Here is a 14,230-nt window from a genome sequence, read left to right as displayed (position 1 = left end):
GTGACATAAACCAAGGCCCAAAATATTGAATTCGGTAAATATTTCAGTGTACCTAAAAATCGATATATATCAGAAATTTTGGATATATCTATTTTTTTTGTGACCAGTCCAAACTATCTAAAATATCAGAAATATCGGTAAAAAAGTCATAAAATATTAGAAATATCGGAAATATCAGATATTTATATTAAAAAATGGTCAAAAAGTCAAACGATATATATCGTAAATATCACATATATCGGTTATATCGGCGATATAAAATTATATATCGGAAATTCCAATATATATCAAGAAAATAATAATTCAATATTCGGTGGATATATATCCGATATATCAATGTCGGTGTACCAAAAAATATATATATTAGCGATATATCGAATATATCGGCGATATTTTGGGCTTTGGATTAAACTACTTTATGAATTGAGCTTTTTTTTTTTTTGTTAAAAAAAAAAAAAAAAACTCAATTCATACAAGTAGTTTAATCCAAAGCCCAAAATATCACCGATATATTCGATATATCACTAATATATATCGAATATCCATTGCAAGAACGGTACTTTTCTTCAAAACATTAAAACACAACCACTACAATAGTACAATCACAGCCTTTGACCTCATCCCTGGTCAGTTAGCTTCGATCACAAGGAAAACTATTTTTTCAAGAGTTGCCCATCCTTTTCAATCACTTTATCTCGTTTATTTTAATATTTTTCTTTGATAATTTATTGGAACATGACTTATTGGAGCAGTCAATTTCCAAGTACTTGAACTTGGAGCTTCCGTTGGAAGCTAAGAAAGAAAGAACCCCATCCTAATACTTTCCATTGTTTTTATTTTACAAAATAGTGTAATGTATAGAGCTATTTAAGTCTTCCAGTCCAAGGTACTTACAATTCAGAGGGCGATGAAAGAATCCATGGCAAAATCTTGTGACAGAATTAGTGAGCTACCTGATGGTATCCTTGAATCCATTCTCTCTTCCCTTCCTATGAAAGTTGCTTTAAGAAGTAGTGTTCTGTCCAAAAGATGGAGAAACCTTTGGAAGTATCTTTGGATTCATGCTACCACTTTAGACTTTGGCAAAGAATTTGCAAAGGATCAAACACAAGAACAGTTTGTTAATACTGTTAACCAATATCTTCAGCTTCACAGTGGCAATAAGATCGAAAAGTTTCTCCTCCACTTCTATCCGGGAGAGCATTATAAGGCCAATGTTGAGAAGTGGATAGAGTTTGCAATATTGAGAGGAGTCGAGGAACTTGATCTTATTTTCTGTAAAGCAACAGAAAAGGTACACACTTGTAGAAATCGTGGAGTATAAAGTAGAAATTGATTTACTTGCTATTCTACTCGGTTATGATTCTTTGGTTCATTTAAGAACAAGTCACATTGAGCTGAATCTACCCATAGATTTCACTGGTTTCAGTTCCCTTCAAACACTATGTCTTAGTCAAGTTAGTATTACAGACGATACACTTGAAAGCATAGTTTCCAAATGCCCACTTCTCACCAACTTGTATCTCAGGTACTGCAATAATTTGGGGTCTATAAAGGTTGCAGGTCCAAACCTCCAATTGAAAACCTTGAGTGTGATTGTTACTGATGCCTATGCGGTTGATATCTTTGCTCCGAATCTCAAATCAGTCCATTTTCATGGTGATATTTTGTACGGGTATGATTTCAGAAATGTCTCTGCTTTGGAAGATGTTTTCATCAGTGCAGATGGTTATGAGCATACGGAACCTGAACATGATTTTATTCAAATTTTCTCTGGTGTCTCTCATATCAAGATTCTTACAATGTGCATTGCTCCTCCAATGGTATGCATTTCTATTTCAAAAAATTTAGTGTACAAATTTATCGTTTTCATTGAAATTATACTGATGACTGTGTACTCAAACCATGACTTCTTTTTCTACCAGCATATTGCTATGTTAGAGGAGTATATTCCCGATAATCTGCCGCTCTCTCTACCGAATCTGCAGGAGTTGCAAATTATTATTGGGGGACAGATCGGGGAAGAGTATCTTGGTTACACCTTTTGCTTCTTTAAGCATACAATCTGTCCTTGCTTGGAGAAACTCTTCATAGATGTATGTAGTCCTTACTTGGTTGCTAGTTACATGTGGCTCTTTTTCTTTCTTTTGTCAAATTTAATGTGCTCAATTTTTATAGTGCTATTTTCTTGAGTGAGCCAAAATGAACAAAGCAAGATACTGAATTTATTAGGTAAAAGTTGCAGTATAGTAACTATAATAACCGGGGTTTAAGTTCAAATCCGTCGATAAAACTATATAAGTATCCTCCGTTCTATACTACAGAGCACGTATCCACAAGGCAGGACGTCTTATTCCAGTTCGTCCCACAACATCAGATCGTACCAATGACCCAACAACCAGGTCGTTACCAGCAATAGTTACAGCCATGCATGGAAAGATAACAACTAGTGCAATCCTGGAGCTTAGTCAACGCAACAATCAAGGAGTCATTTACTTTGTAACATCAGAGTAATGGAAAATCATTAAGATAGCATACAAGGTGGATCTGCAATTCATAACGGTTCAGACACATCTACAAATAGAGAGAGATGGATTACGTAAGGTTTGATTCAAGTTTACTCGGAGAAACTTGATAAGTAGGCAATTCTTGTCCCAAGAAGAGTGCAGTTATTTTCTATCTAACAGATCATCAGGTTATAGTCCCAAAATAACCAACATCTATATTGGCGCCGTCTGCCGGTTTGTTTCTTTAAGAAAAAAACAACCACTCTTTTCTCAAGCCTACAAAGCTGGTCAGCAAAACCACAATGGAGCCCAACCTACAAGCATTGGCGGCACGGATGAAAACAACTCCAAAAGCCTTCATCACTTGCAACAGGAAAACCGGACAATGCGAGAGAATGCAACTCCAACACCAACAATGGCACCACGAAGCGGGGAGCACAACTTTATTGCGTTTAGCCAACACCACCAATCGGGTTTAGAAAACTTCACGCAAAAACTAGAGAAGTCAAGCGAAAGAGCCAGCGCGATCCAGATCGCTCCGAAAATGCTGGAGACATACAAAGCATCACCATTCATCCAAGATATCAGAGACAAACAACCTCCTTCAAAGTTCATTCAACCAAAGTTCTTGTTTATGCGGCGGTACCTCGAAAGCAAAGAGCATACAACCAAATCAAGCACTATCTGACCATCTTGACTACGACTATCTGAAGTGCAAATTTTTTCCAGCCAGTTTAAAAGACGAAGCAATAGACTGGTTTTACACACTCCCTCCAGATTCGATTAACAACTTAGACAGTCTTGCTGAGACGTTCGTAGCAGAATTTGTCTACAACAGAAAAAAGTGCGCCGACCTGGACTACTTGTTCCAACTCAAGAAAGCTCATGGCGAAACAATCCGAGCCTTCCTAGGATGTATTAAGAAGGACCTCCTCTCGCTGGAATCAGGACTCAGTGACGGTTTCGCAATTTCTGCGTTCACAAATGCCCTCTTGGACGACTCGGAGCTTAGCGGGGGTCCCTAAACATGACAAGCTAGATACCTCAGTCGACCTGTATCACAGAGTCGACAAATACATCAAGTACGAAGAGTGGATGGCCAAGCGCAAAAGCAAAGAGGTCCTCGTAGTTAACGAGTCAGATCCCAAGGAAAGCAAGCAATATTCAAACAGCAACAATAACAACAAGAGATCCAACGCCAACAAACCCTCATACACAAATAGGGAATTCTCCAATTTCTACAGGACGCCAAGTCAAATCCTGAAAAAGATATAAACATCGCCGTACTTCAAACCAAACATCAACAAGGTGATAGCCATATCAGAACATCATTATTGCCATTTTCACAAACTCCACCACCACGACACCAATGATTGCTGGAGCCAAATACCACGAAGCGGGGAGCGCTGGAATGAGCGACCGCCAACAACGAAAAGTAGAGGCGCGATCAATAGGACGATCTAAGTCTCCAGGTCGGTCAAGGCACAACAGGAGACAACACTCCTCCGACCAAGATGAGGACAAAATAATTAACATGATTACAAACACTTCAAACGACGAAACCTCAGGTCGGGAGAAGCACAGAAGAGTGGGAGCAATCCAAGAAATCTACCATCTCTCACACAAAGCCGAGATGATCAACCCCACAAACCCTAAGAAGACAACGACGATTTCATTCACAGAAGAAGATTTAGACAGAGTGTGCCTACCTCACAATGATGTCTTGGTAGTGCACGTCAAGATCAACGGTTGGACAGTTAAAAGAGTTCTCATCGATCCAGGGAGCTCATGCGACATACTGTTCTATCAAAGTTACAGAGACGTGCACTTGTCAGACTCGGTGATGATAGAGTCCAATACATCGCTCTATGGGTTCAACGGAAATCGAACAGATGTCATTGGAGACGTAATCCTACCAGTCTCCATTGGCGAAAAAGAGGACATGGTCAAAACATCAACACGCTTTAGTGTTATCGATGTTAGGTCGTTCTACACTGCCATTCTAGGACGCCGTTGGATCCACAAAATCCAAGCTATTCCATCAATCCTACACCAGGTCCTACGATATCCTGGCCCCAGAGACATCATGAAGCTCAAAGGCAACCAACTAGAAGCTCACCGATGCAATCAGGTCAGCATTATGACCTCACCCAAGCTTCAGGTCGTCGAAACCAAAGACGTTTTAAAGAGGTAGGATCCTCAAACATCCAGCCCTCCAGCAGCGGTATCAGAAAAGCTCAAAGAAAAACAAGTTCAAACAGAACCAGGAGAAAAAGTGAATTTGGGCACAACCGATGACCCAAAATTTGTATATATAGGGCCGACTTAGACCCCATGCTCAAGGAGCAGCTTGTCAAATTTCTATCTCTCGATAAAAGTGTTTTTGCTTTGTCGTATATCGATATATCAGAAATCGATTCTCAGGTCGCTTGCCACAAGTTAAATGTAGATCCAACCATCAAGCCTATCAAACAATGACCTAGGAAGCTAGCACTCAAGTTTTAAAAAGCTATCAATAAAGAGATAGAAAAGCTTAAAAAGCGTGGGATTCATCGAGAAGTCGTCAAGCAGGCACGGCTTGCTAACATAGTAGCCGTTCAAGTTAAGAAACGGTCAGTACGACTTCTGCGATAGATTTCACCAACGTCAACAAGCACTGCCCAAAAGTCAGCTTTCCCCTACTAAGAATCGACATATTGGTAGATCAAACTTGCAACCATGAGTTTTTGTCATTCATGGACGCATACAGTGGGTACAACTAAATACCACTAGCAGAGAAAGATCAGGAAAAGATGTCTTTCATAACGGATCAAGGTACGTTCTGCTACAATGTCTTACCTTTCGGCTTGAAGAACGCAGGAGCAACTTACCAAAGACTTGTCACCAAAATGTTCAAAGACTTGTTAAGAGACACTATGGAAGGCTACATAGACGACATGGTGGTCAAAAGCGAAAAGGTAGGTGATCACATCTTCCACCTACAAGAGGCCTTTGAACGATTTCGCCAAAACAAGATGAAGCTTAACCCGTACCAAACGCCAGATTTGAGTAAAATTTTAGGAAAATTCTTAGGTTACCTCGTCTCACAAAGACGCATTGAAAAAAATCCAGAACAGATACGAGCTCTCCTTGAAATGTCAGATCCAACCACAAAGCAATAAATCTAAATTTTCTGGCATGGTTTCAACCCTCAATAGGTTCATCTCAAGAGCATCTGACGAATGCAGACCATTCTTGCAAATACTCAAAAAGGGAGCAACTTTCACTTGGACAGACGAGTGTCACAAAGCTTTTACTGACCTGAAAGCCTATTTATCAACTCCACCCGTCCTGTCCAAACCAGAAGAAAGAGAGACACTAGGGATGTACCTTTAACACCGAAACTTGAATTTCGGTTCTCTTTCAAGAGCATGGAGTTGAGAAGCCGGTCTACTTTACCAGCAAAACGTTGGCAGATGCAGAAAAACATTATTTCCTGATGGAGAAAGCAATGCTTTCTTTATTCTACTCAGCTCGAAAGTTCCGACCTTACTTCCAATCTCACAGCATCAAGGTCATCAATGACGTATTGAGTTCTAGCAACAAAATAGCCCGCATGGCCAAATGGGCTGAAGAACTAGGAGAACATCACATCGAGTTCGTTCCAGAACGTCTCGTAAAGGCCAGGTCGTTGCCGATTTCTTGGCAGATTTTCCTGTCGAAGATATCAACTGGGAACCCGAGCCAAGCACATCACTCCATCAACAAACCACTCCAGACACATGGCACCTCCACGTAGATGGCGCATGCAATAACAGTGGTAGTGGACTGGGGGTTGTATTAACTTCACCAGAGGGAGCCCAGCTACTGAAATCAATAAAAATTGATTTCGCAATGTCCAACAAAGAAGTAGAATACGAAGCGTTGATCACAGGGCTCTGAATGGCACATCAACTACAAGCCTCAAAGCTTAAAGCTTATAGCGATTCCCAGCTAATCGTTAAGCAGATCACAAAAGAATGTCACAAACGGAGCAAACTTGGCAAAGTATGCTCAAGTCGTTTATAACATAATCAGTTCGTTCAAAACGTTCTCTTTAGATCATATTCCTCGAGAGAATGCCGGACATGTAGAGACCTTGACTTTCCTAGCCTCCAAAACACAAGAGGCATGTCCGGCCACAATCTACATTGACATTGGAACGACTCGTGCACTTCATCTGAAGAAGAAATCAGTCAATCTTGGATGGGTCCATTCTTCAAGTTCATGTTACATGGTGAGATCCCATCAGAAGCAAAACATGCCCGTGCAATCCAACTCTGAGCCACAAGGTACCACAAGTGATCAATGGAAGATCGCGTTCCACAAATCAAATAGGAGGACCCTCCAAGATGCATAATTCTAAGAGAGGACAACTCATTTTTTTGATTTAAATCCACAAAGGTGAATGTGGCAACCATGCAGAGCAAGATCATCGCACACAAAGCAATCGCCTAAGGGTATTATTGGCGGGCATGCATATCGAGGCAAAAAAGTACGTTCTTAAATGCCTCCAATGTCAAACTTTTGGCCACAATCACCTAAGTCCAAAGAAGGGAATTAATCAACATAGCTAGCCCATGGCCGTTCCATGTGGGGGGCTAGACATTATGGGACCATTCATCCCGCAAAAGAAATCGGGGCTCAAATATGTCCTAGTACCATAAATTACTTCACAAAGTGGGTTGAAGCAATCTCACTAGTCCAAGTCAAGGAAGTCAACGTAATCAACTTCATTTGGACTAATATTATCACTAGATTTGGTCTACCCCACACCCTAGTCATGGACAATGGAACGCAATTTTCGACACTTTCAGTCAAGGATTTTCTACAAAATGGCGATCACTCAAGTATTTTCTACACCTAGATATGCTTCAAAGCAATGGGCAAGCAGAGGCCACCAACAAGGCCATCAAAGAAAACCTCAAAAAAAGCCGAGAGCAAGAAAACCAATGGCCCGAAAGCAACTAGAAAATATTCTATGGGCATACAACAAAGCGTTACTAGATCCAAGACAAATGAATCTCCTTTCACACTTTGTTTCGAATCCAGGCGGTGATCCCATCGAACTCACAATCACAACTACACGTTCTGACATTGTTGAATCAGGAGTCAATGACAACATCTTTGCAAAAGAAGTTGATTTCCTAGAAGAACGTAGAGAAACTGCCGCAATATCCCTAGCTCGGTATCACCAAACAATCTAACATTCTTACAACAAGAAGGTCGTCCCAAGATCTTTCCAAGCTAGCGACCTAGTCCTCAAAAAGACTTTAGCACCAGCCAAGCTCGACCCAATATTGGAGGGCCCCTACATTGTTGACAAAGTCGTTGGAAATAGCACATATTAGATCAAAATCCAGCTTGGTGATAGGCTTTCCCGACCTTGGAATACAGCTTTCCTCAAGCGTTTTTATCAATAAATTTTTTTTTTCCTCCAAGTACATCAGTCAATATGAACTAAATCTCATCAACATTTTGAGTGCAGCTACCATTTTTTGCATTACATGAGCACTTTACATTTCACACTACACAGCCCGACCTAAAACATCACAATATCAGGACGGATATCAACGATGGAGTTAAGAACGACTCAACAACAACAGCCACGCAGTGGTTAAGTTCATTCAATTCAAATCAAGGTCCCCCCAAAAGGACCCTAAACCAACCTAACACCAATGCCAGGGTTAGGTATGGTTCAACTGTAATTGCCACTCAAAGGCCAATTATCAGACAATTTAATCTAGGTGACCCCCAAAAGGACCCCAAGTCAACCTATAACCTCACAAAGGGTTTAAGACAGACTCAAATATAATGGCCACTCAAAGGCTAATTATATTAATCAAAAGTTCCCCCAAAAGGAACGAATCAGGGCGTATACCTGACACAAGACGAAGCCTAAGTGCCAACTACGCAAAAACATCAGGTCATACTCAAACGCTCTACAACCTGTACCTTAAAGATGACCTAGCAAAATCAATCAGTACATCAGGACTAGCACTATGTAGCACAGGTCGTCAAACAACAGATCAGTAGCAACAAAAGCAATCACATGCATACTTCAAACCAACTTCAACAAGTAAGTAATTTAAACATTTCTATTTCAATACAAAATCGGTTATATACCAAGGCCCCCAGGTTATCCCAAGAAAACAACCTGAGTATCCCCATCAAAAAAATAATATTGCATATGTATCAAGAACAAAAAGCTGTTTAAATATTACTCAAAGACCCCCCAAACCAAGAACAAGACGAGCACAAGACGTTCAAAGACCTCCCAACCCAAAGACAAGCACAAGACGTTCAAAATTAATTCACACAAAGAGAGTATCCACATTCAAAGCGGTCGGATCAACGTCTCGCAACACGTAATCGGTAGCCTTTGATCAACAACAATTTCGAAGGAATAAAAAGGCATAACGACTTGGTCGGATGGTCTATTAGCATCACGAATAATTGTTGCCCCACTTTCAATAGACATCTTAAGGCGATCATACTTATCCAATGTCTCAACATAATCATCCAATAACACGTACACATCGTCACTCTCCACCGTATCCACTAAGTCATCAGATGCGATCTCCTTTCGTTTAACTTGATGATGCTGACCTCTTTACACTCATCAATTCATTCTTTGAACCTCCTTTTCGCGGAATCCAGAGCGGGTTGCAACAGAGCCACCTTACCACCAAGTTCAGATCGATCCTCCCCCCGAACTGCGTTCTCCCACAATTTATCGATTATACAAGTTCCGCTGGCGACATCTAGCTCCTTTTTCTAACGGTCGGAGATAGATGCCATATCCTTCAGCTTCCGATACATCGCCATAACCTAACAAATAAGACAACAAATGTAGACATTAAAAGGGATCAAAATCAACAAGACCAAAAAGGAGCAAGCTCAGAACGGAAGAATACTCACAAAGCACAACGACCGTTCCATCTCCACAAAGTTCACATCCAGACTCTTACCATCCGGTTTAGCCCTTATCCCCAATCTAGTTTAATACTCTCCAACAACGCCCCACCAACTAAGGGAGACTTGAAGCTACAGTCACCATTCACAACAAACTTCGGTAACAAACTGTAGAGGTCTTCATACGTAACCAGTCTATCAAGGACATCACTATCACTCTTCTTACTTGGTCCAGACTTTCCGACCCTTTGCCCTCGCTTCGAAGAATGGCTCAAGATCACCAATTTTCTCTTTATCCGGGCCTCAACCGCCCCAACATCCAACATTACATCAATCGGGCTCATCTTCGTAGAGAGCCCGACCAAGATGAACGACCTACAACAAAGACCCCAGTCGGTCTCCAGACTCAATTCGGGCATTCTTAACCCCCTCCGACTCAACCACTTTGGAACGCCTTTTCAGATTAGGCTTCCGAACGAAGTGGGAGCATCAACCTCCCCCACCAAAGACTACCACCCCGCTGACACCGCAAAGACTTCCAAAGACCCACATCTCCAGAGGAGAAGTAGTTGGATGCAGAACGATTTGCATCACCAGAGGAAAAGCGGTTGGACGCAGAGCGCTCTTCACCCCCAGCTTAGAACGTTGGGGTGCCAAATGATTTGCATCACCCAATTCAAAACGTTGAGATAGCAAACGATTTGCATCACCCAACTCGAGGATGTCTGGAAGGCGTCACCCCTCCAGCCGCCCTCACCGCTCCAGAGCGGTGTTCAGCAACCCCACCAGACGTCCTAGCTCCACTAGAACGGCTGTCACCAGCACCTCCACTCCGTTTCACTTTAAAAACAGGTGCTTTCTTGTAACTCCCTCTCCATGGCAGATTCCAAGCTAGAATCAGAAAGTTCAACCATCACCTTGCGAGCCCCAGTTTTCTGCTCCAGCCTCTTACGGTTGATTTTCTTCTCTCCACGCCTTTTAAAGTAATGCGCAACCTCCCCCAACAAAGCCTGCTTATCCTCCAAACTCAAAGAAGCAAACTTTTCAATCATACCGTTCTTCGTACGAGAAGGGATAGAAATCTCTGCAAAAGCAAACCCAACAATAAATCAGAACGTCCAAATTATAATATAAAACACACACATTACGACCTACAACCAACGATCTACCACGAGATTGTACAACACGTTTATCAATCTCTAAGCCAGGAGGACAATATCTACCCGCAGCCAACAACGGCTTACAACTCCAATCCTCTTTGCTCACCCCCACAATAACAGGAGACTTCCCCTTATAAACATGAAAACTAAAGTTCATAACACCAGACCTCCTAAAAACTAAATGCTCAATCACATCGTTTCAACAGATGTTGTAGCCCCTGTCATTCAACAAGTCCAACACATGGAGAACCCTCCAACTGTTCCCCACAAGCTGACAAGGGGCTTTCCCCAAAAAGTTCAACACCTCCACAGTAAGACGGGAAAAGGGCAGTCTCATTCCAGCCTTCAACTGCCCATAACAAACAACTACTCCTCCACCCAAAGAACGTAGTTGTTAGTATACAAATTCTTCTCCCCAGCCAAATCGTACATGACCAGGTCGGATTTCACCCAACCAAACTCCCTCCTCAAAGCGGCATAACAATTCACCAACTTAGGCTTCTTCTCATCCACCGTCTCCAACGAAGCCTCATCACCACTACGAACCCTCTCCTCAGTTTCTTCACTTACAGTTCTCTCTGTCTATTTACCAACTTCAACCTCACCACATACACTATCACTAGTCATAGACATGGCACAATCAAAAAAAGAAAGAAAGAAATCTCAAATTTTTAAAGTGGAAAGACGAACCTGATTTAAGAGGGACGAGAAGTTTTTCCTTCTTTCTTTCTCTTTTTCTCTCTTTCACTCTAGACTATTTTTTCCCTTTGGTTGAAAAGTGAACAAACAAAAACTTTCTACAAGTAAAAAACCCCTCAACTGCCCAAACACCTCGAGACAATCAAAACGTTTCGTGTTCCCAAAACTTAAATAATTACTCGCCCACAAAACGGCTGTCAGACACGTGTTTTTAAAACTTTACCTTTTATTTGTTCTTGTTCCATGCAACAACTGTCCCAAGAACAAATAAAAAGTAAAAGGGCTGTGTAAGTACTCTTCGTTCTACACTACAGAGCACGTGTCCACAAGGCAAGACGTCTTACTCCAGCTCGTCCCACAACATCAGACCGTACCAACGACCCAACACCCAGGTCGTTACTAGCAACAGTTACAGCCATGTATGGAAGGATAACAACTAGCGCAATCCTGGAGCTCAGTCAATGCAACAATCAAGGAGTCATTTACTTTGTAACATCAGAGTAATGGCAAATCATCAAGATAGCATACAAGGTGGATCTGCAATCCATAACGGTTCAGACACACATCTACAACTAGAGAGAGATAAACTACGTAAGGCTTGATTCAAGTTTACCTGGAGAAACTTGATACGTAGACAACTCTTGTCCCAAGAAGAGTGCAGCCATTTCCTAATCCAACAGATCATCAGGTCGTAGTCCCAAAATAACCAACATCTATAGGTTCTGCTTGGTAAAATAAAACTGCGCATAGAAGAATCTAGGTTCTGTCGTTAGTGTTTTTGTTTTTCATTGCTAGCACCAATCTGATTGTATCTTTCTTAGGACCTTGCACCAAAACATGAGTATGATCCTGGAGAAACGTAATTAATTCTCTTTAGTCTTGGATAATCAGATTTTGTCTCAATCAGGACATAAACTGATGCTCCTATGTATTTGTAAGTTCATAGCGCTTTTTACTGCAGGCCGTTTCTGTTTACCAAGCACACCATTAATGTAAAACCTGCATGTAGTAACTTTCTTGTACTCCCTAACTTTTTCTTCACATATTCTGCTTAATTTTAAGACAGACCATCTTTGCTACTCTAACTTTAGTATGACTACAGCTCTCTGGTTCATATGCTCCCTGGAAACCTGACACTGCAAAAGAAGCAGAAGAGCCTTCTAGCTGTTTTTTCTATAATCTCCAGATAGTCAAGATCACTAGTTTTCGAGGAAGCGATACTGAGATGAAAATGGTCAAGTTCTTTCTGGATAAGGCCATTGTACTGGAGTCCTTGGTATTAGTTGTTGCTTCCGATTTTCACCTGGAGAAGGACATCGACAATATAAAGGATGGTGATGGTGTTGCATCTCAGTCCGAGAACTGTAATGTACCACTAAGAATACTCCACGATCAACTGCTCAAATTGCCAAAGGCGTCAACAGATGCTCAGATATTGTTGTTTGAGCATTGGGAAGTTGATACTAGCTTATGCCCCAAACATAAGCGTGCTGCCTATCATTTGGACAATATATGCTGTTATTAAGAGTGAATATCTTCTTCACCTTTGAATTGACTCTTGCTGCTGATGCTGTAATTAAGTTTCGACCATTGCTTTCCTATCGTTTTTATTTTTCAAGTTATAAATAGAGGTTTTGGTGTACGGCAACACATGCTTGTCTTTTGGTGTTTTATGTGATTATTGTTCTATTACACGAAATTCTCAAAAGGCAGTCGCCTCACAAAGTTGTTTCTCGAACACTTTCAAACCCCGTTTTCTCACTTTCTGCATCCCCTCAAACCTGAAGTTGATGCCTGCATTTCCAGAGATATTTATTGGCGGTCTAATGGCGTGTCTTCTTGAGCAGCCAATCAAACCCTTTTTTTCAGAAGATTTTGAAGTCGAAAAGAATGCTGCACCAGGACCAACAGTTACCAAACCTCATCTATTTGTTTCTAATCTTGATCTTTGGGTAACAAATGCTGAAATCTATGAGTTTTTCAACAGACTTGCTGAAGTTTCATCCGTTTTAGTTTTCAGAGATCATGCCCACGAAGTTTTGTCTTGGTCATGGTTATGTCACTTGCAAAACCTTAGGAGATGCTATGTCTGCCTTATTCCATTTGAATGGTGAAATTATCAGTGGGAAAACCAGTCAGGATTACGTTCTCAACTTGAGACCTTAGCACTCCATATTGTGGAAGAAGAAGAGTTTCTGAGCGGATTTTTTTTTTTTTTTTCAAAGACAAAAATCTGCGGACAAGTCGTTTTATGCGTCCCTGGCTGGTACGATAACATCTTACTTGATTCTTAAGGGTAGAGTAAGGACTAAGGACTATTCTACTACTGTTTGCGCGATTCCGGAAAGGTTTGGCCTTGTTCCCCGTTTTGACAATTGATCAATCAGGTTAGATCAGTTGTTTGTTTTTTTTTAATTAAGCATTCAGAGCCTCTTAAACTTAAGTTTTAAGCATTAAGAGGCTCAAAAACTTATTTGTTTTTTAAGTAGTTTAAGACAAAGATTCAAAGACCAAAATTATTCCGAATGCTGAATTCTAATACTTGAAACTTTTATGGCTTCAAAATAGGTTCTTCAAAATTTGATGTTGGGTTTTTTTATTTTTTTGGGTGAATGATATCCACTTTGTTAAAAATAGAATTACATATATATATTATGAAAATAAACAAAATATGAAAATAAACCGTTAAAATATATTTGTGAAAGCATATTTTAAATAAATTTATTTATCATTTATTTTTTTCGATAATCCATCTCTTCTCCTCAAATATAATATATATTTTGTTTAACAAGAAATCAAGTTAGTGTTTAAAATAGATAGCATGAGACCATGAGTAAAATTGTCCGAATGATTTATATTTTGGCCTTGTTATTCCCAAACATGTTTTTTTTCAAAGAACAATTTAGATCAATCAGGTTAGATCAAGAAATT

General features: G+C 40.6%; 1 pseudogene across 1 annotated transcript; it reads left to right on the top strand.

Annotated features, from left to right (window-relative positions):
* The first annotated feature begins 643 nt into the window (after positions 1 to 643).
* On the top strand, positions 644 to 12,949 carry LOC147504771 (F-box/FBD/LRR-repeat protein At2g26030-like; annotated as a pseudogene). Its single transcript, XR_015193133.1, has 3 exons — positions 644 to 1,823; positions 1,926 to 2,096; positions 12,402 to 12,949. The product of XR_015193133.1 is annotated as an F-box/FBD/LRR-repeat protein At2g26030-like (transcript).
* Positions 12,950 to 14,230: the final 1,281 nt, after the last annotated feature.

The sequence above is a fragment of the Coptis chinensis genome, chromosome 4, assembly GCF_015680905.1.
Source record: "Coptis chinensis isolate HL-2020 chromosome 4, ASM1568090v1, whole genome shotgun sequence".
Classification (NCBI taxonomy): Eukaryota; Viridiplantae; Streptophyta; class Magnoliopsida; order Ranunculales; family Ranunculaceae; genus Coptis; species Coptis chinensis.
This window is presented reverse-complemented; position numbering and strand designations above follow the sequence as displayed.